Here is a 5,833-nt window from a genome sequence, read left to right on the forward strand (position 1 = left end):
TCTGTCTGAATGTGCATGCTGTTTTTGTCTTCCTTTTGATGATTTGGGTGTAATCTGGTCACAGAGAGTTCCTGGTTGTAGTTGTGGGTGTTTGTTTTCTGTTGCTTTCTTAGATCCTTAATTTTCATATGAACGTGGACGATCAGCATTGAGCATTCATCATGTTTTACTGGCAGTATAGCAGCAAACTGCCTGTGTTGCACAAAAGAAATTTAGTAAATGTATGATAGTTTTCGCCAACATGACAAGTGAAGCCTCAACAGCATTGGATGAAATATGAATATTTCAATCATGAAGTTGTGAATTGGAAACAAATGCAAGTGTGCATTTGCTTTGCCAATGTGTTCCTGCATTAAATTGTCCTTGTTATAACAATACTATGTTAGTCCCCTGCAGCTCAGTTGGGAGGTCACGTAGTTTTCTCCACACCATACACCAACTTGGAAGGGAACAATGAGCATTAAGAGGAGCCTAGCTTGCATGTAGGCTTGATGAGTATTCACTTTCGGAGTAACATTGACCACATCATATACATGGTAGATTTTTCTAGAAGATATGGAAGATGCACAACATAGCTGCATATTGGAAGTAGGATTAGGGAGCTTCTTGCTTGTGGTAGGCATAACATCAGAAAGTTTCTCGGTTCACAAAACAGCTACGAGCTTAGTCTTGCTCCTTGTTGGTACTCGTGTTCTTGCTTTACCTTCTTACCATTGTTTCCAACAATTGATCTCCGGACCTCCATTCCATCCTCTTTACAAGCTGCCTCCATATATATAAACTTCAGATTGTTGTATGATTTAGGGTGATCTTAGGTCTTGTTGAGGTGTAACCTGTCGAATAGATTGAGATCTTACAGTTTGCTTTTACAAAAAGTATGCTTTGGGCACATGTTGAGCTTTGCAAGCAAATATCAGGTGGTTTGTACAATCTTGCAGTAACTGCTATTCACTTTTTTTGGGCGTTCTCTTGCATTGTGGCCAACCCCTACACCATAACCTTAGTCTCAATCTTTAATACACTGCTCTAAATATTGACAATGCGATCTTGTTTGTACTGTGCTTCATTTCAAAGAAATTCCACCATACATGCATAATAGATACAATTAGGCAGTTGCTTGTTATGGGGATACCCTCTAGTTGTAGCATGAGTAATTTGGTGGTGCATCCTACAAATGAAGATGACTGAAAGTAATAATATTTTCAACGATGGGGCCAATTATGCATGGTGGTGATGAGTAACATGCAATTGCTAGTTGCTAAAGGGTTGCTCTATGGTATTGTAAGTATTGGAAAGTGATGAGTCACATGCAATTGCCTTTAAAGCACAATGGAGGTTGAGGCTACCCTTGCAACAATTGAGTCTGTTGTAGTTGCCTTTGAATGCACAAGGAAGGATGAGGTAGGTCTTTTTGTTGGCAAAGTGATATCTACAACAATTGCCCCCAATTGAAGAATAGTCTAATGGGATGCAAATGAGGCACATACTCATGCGTTACTAACTCTATTCATAACAAAAGCAACTATATTTCCTATTTGCTCATGCAAAGCTTGTACCGTATTGTCTCATGCATTATTGAACTTGTTGATAAGAAGACAAAATTCTTTTCATATTAGCTTGTGTAAAACTAGCAGCGAGGCTTTGGATGCACTTGCTAATCTTTGTATGGTGCCTATTGAGCACAAGCAAGGCTTGGGATGCACTTACTAATCTTTGTAAGGTATCCATTGAGGCATGAGTAGCTTGTTTATGTTAATGGTTGGATTCTGTGCATATGACTGAGGGTGATTACTAATCTTTGTAAGGTATCCATTGAGACATGAGTAGCTTGTTTATGTTAATGGTTGGATTCTGTGCATATGACTGAGGGTGATTACTAATCTTTGTAAGGTATCCATTGAGGCATGAGTAGCTTGTTTATGTTAATGGTTGGATTCTGTGCATATGACTGAGGGTGATTCAATGGATGGATTCTCATAAAAATCATTGATCTTCAAACTAGCCACATATTCTAGTTGAAATCACTTTAGATGTCACTTTGGTTACCAATGTTCTAAATGTTCTACAAGACTCTAGTAACTAAAGTTTTTAAATGCCTGCAAGTTTGACTTTTAGTATAGTTGTAAAAATAATCTAGACAAGCTTTGACTTTCATGCACATAGTTGATTAGGTATTTGAAGTAGTTTGTTTACAAGCAATGGAAGGCTCTTTTGCTAGTGGCTCATATCTCAAGGTTGATAAGTTTGGTAATAATTGTAAATATGTTAGAAGAACTTTCTATTCCTATTGCAAATTTTTGGAGGTTACATCATCATTGGCCCACGTAAAGTTTTGGGCCAAGGAAAAGAAGAAGAAAGAGTACGTTAGTAAGAGAATTTTGCATATTATGTGTAAGAATACTTTGATTTCCTATACTATATAGTTATAATTCTTTTGTGCATGACTTGTGTATTGGAGTTTTTGATCGCAAACATTTTGCATTTAATTAGTGGGCTTATTTATAATTTGCTTGTCTTGCTCTTTTGTAATGCTTATCCAAAGGGATTGGTTCAATGTGCCAAAAATAAGAAAATCATAGTAGTACAATTGTTGTATTATGTATTGAGTATAAAAAGGAACTTACTAATAGTGTTTACAACTATAGAGTTAGTTTTATTGTTATTTATGTAGATGACAAATATATATGATGGACTTTTATGAGAAGTAGTATGTATGGGCTCTCGTTATTGCCAATTTTGTAGATGGTAAATTGTGGAATGTATGTTTTGGATAGTTGAATTATGGTTCCCTTGTCTTGTTAGGAAAAATATGGTGTCTAGTTGGCCACATTCACATGCTCAAGCATACCATGTATGTGAGGGTTATATTCTTGGAAAAATGTAGCGAATTTTCCTCCTCAAGGATGTTTCAAATAATGTAGTAAAGAGATTATGTATACATAGTGGTCCTAGGAGGACACCTTTGATTGATGTGTACTTGTATTTTTGAGTCATTAATGACTACATTAGATCGTCATGCCCATCCTCTTAAGTAGGTATTATCTATGGTGGTTGAGAAATAGGCTGCACTTAGTGTATCGCATATAGATTGTGGGATATACATATCCAAAGAGCTTCATGGATTTATGGTTGAAATAAGTATCAAACAATGTTGTGTAGTGCTTTTCACTCCATTGAGAAGATGGAGTAGACAAGAGGAAAAATATGCTTATGGATATGTTGCAAAGCATGAAAGAAGTGTAGACTTTGCATCACTATTTCTAGACGGAGGCTAGTAGGTGGGCTAATTGCATGGCAAATAAGTATCCACCAAGTAAGATTGTATGGATAATGTCTCATAATCTTGTAGTTGTTGTTAGGTGATACAAGTCAAAAGATATGTAATTTGGGACACGATTTTTATAGTCTAAAGTAGGCATACTGAGTATATTATTGCAATATGATTGTATGCATTGACTTGTGGCTTTTGCAAGAGTTCGTGTATATCTCTATGTCAGGAGACATAGAAGGCTCTATGTTTATCAATTTATATGTGGACGATTTGTTATTGATTGGGTTGGGCAAGCCAAGTAATTCGATTCTCAAAGCTAATTTTTGAGATGGTAACTTGGGATTGCACTACCATGTAACCATTTATTTTATGTTGCAACATGATGTTATCATAATGTGCAAAAATACATTAAACAATTTATTGAAAATGTTTGGTTTTAACGACATGCATATTGCATGCAACACTTGGTTTATGTCTTAGTCTTCAAGGTCCAAGTGGTCTTGTTGATATGTTTTGATATCAGTAGGCTATTGGGTATCTTCTTAATAGTTGTTTGACTAGGTGCAATATGTAGTTTGCATTGTCACATATGAGTAATGTTATGATAGTCGGTCTAACTTGTGGTAAGTTGTGAAGTAGATCTTTCATTACTCGGGCACATAGATTTATGCTTTACTACATCAATATGTTGTTAATATAAGGCTACCTTCTTTTTGTGATTTTGATTACCAAGATTTTTTTCACCTTAGTACTTCATGTACATCTTGGTTGAGTCTTTAAGAGTGAGGTTCAAATGACTCTTGTTGAATTAGGTGTAGATAAGTCATTTGTTGGTATTGCTATCTACATTGATAGTCAAAGTGCTTTGATAGTTGCAATATTCTATGCTTGTACCAAGCACACTCGTAGATCTACACATGAAGGCCCTCCCCCAAGTGAAGTTTGAAGCTTTTCTCAAAGCTTCAATCATATTTCTCTTTCTCATTTGATCTACCATATCCCTTGTATTTGTTCATGTTATCAATCCCCCATGGGGTTTTGAAGCATATACTGTGGTGGTGATGTGAAGACACTTAGATCCACCTGATCTATCTTTGGGTATGTGTAGTTGTACTTTATTATCCATGATACTAGGTTTGTGAGATTTGTCTTACTTTTCCATTCTTGGGAATTATGTTTTGGTTTTGCCGCTAGTTGTTGTTGTTTTACCCACGTGCATCTAGATAATTTAAAGATAACATGAATTTGTAAATTATAATCAATTCCTCTTTCAAATTGGTTGATTGTGATGCAAAACTATTGACTTTTCCAGCACATATTTAATCTCAAATTCCATCTTGCCACTCTCCATTTTAGTATACAATATCGACTACATAAAATGGTAATTGCTAGAATATTATGTCGTACATGTGTGTGTAGACATTGGGAATCCATATGCCAAGACTTCGATGTGAATTGTAACAAACCTATCGTTGGTGGTCTTAATAGTGTATACACATCTATATAGAGTTATTGTAAAGGCCTTTCATAGATAAGGTAGGGAAGCTTCTTTTAGTACGTCCATTGTAGGCCATGTTAGACATACATCATGTTGTATAGCATAATGAAATTGACGGATGCTATAACTATTATTGATGGCCCTACAAGGGTAGAATTGAAATAATATGTTTTCGATCTCCTTGCAACAAACTTTACTTGCCTAATTGTGAACTCCACTTGCACATATGACATGGTTTATTCTTTCTACACAACATAGTAACCTAGTCACCTCCACGCTTTATACTTGTATGTATATTGTAGTGGAAAAAGTGCTATATAATTTAAATTTAGTTTATAGGTGCAATAATAGATTTATTCACAAATTCATAAAGTTTTCATAAGATTTTTTTGGGTAATTTTACATTAAATCTTTTTTGCATGCTATAGGACACTTAAAAATTATTTCTAGAGTTCATAGAGCATGGAAATGAATCGTAGAACTCTATCTTTAGTAATGCCAAAGCTTGAAAAAATTTATATTGCTAGTTTTTGCTATCGTCTTGGTCATCTTTATCTATTTTTGGCACCCTAAACCTTAGACCCTATTTTTAGTAATTACCATTTTTAGTGATTACTATTATTGATAGCTTTTGAAAGTGGCACTTTTGGTAGTTTACGGTGATCTAATAAATTTCAAACCTTTTTAAAATTCACTTGCTATTTTTAATACCTACTTTATTAAGCAACTATTATTTTTAATAGTGGAGTTTTTTCTTTGCTTTTAATCCCATATTTTAGTAGTGATGTGTGTGAACATACTTAGGACAATAGGGAAAATTTTTTCCCTCTTTAGGAGGTTTTTTTCCTTGGCCTTGTACAAATGCCTATTCACTTTTAGGGTATACTTAGTCTTGTAAATCTTTAGTATTGATATCTCTCAATACACTTTGAGTTGTGGTCTCTCAAGCTTCTTCTCCAAGCTATGCATGTGCATTTTTGCAATCCTAAATCCAATAAGTGACATCATAGCAGGCTTTGACCTCTTGGGTAGAGTCGTCAATATTCTCCACAATTTTCTCAGAT

The sequence above is a fragment of the Lygodium microphyllum genome, chromosome 14 (assembly GCF_053477565.2).
Source record: "Lygodium microphyllum isolate KBCC chromosome 14, Lygodium_microphyllum_v1.1.10, whole genome shotgun sequence".
In the NCBI taxonomy this organism is placed as follows: domain Eukaryota; kingdom Viridiplantae; phylum Streptophyta; class Polypodiopsida; order Schizaeales; family Lygodiaceae; genus Lygodium; species Lygodium microphyllum.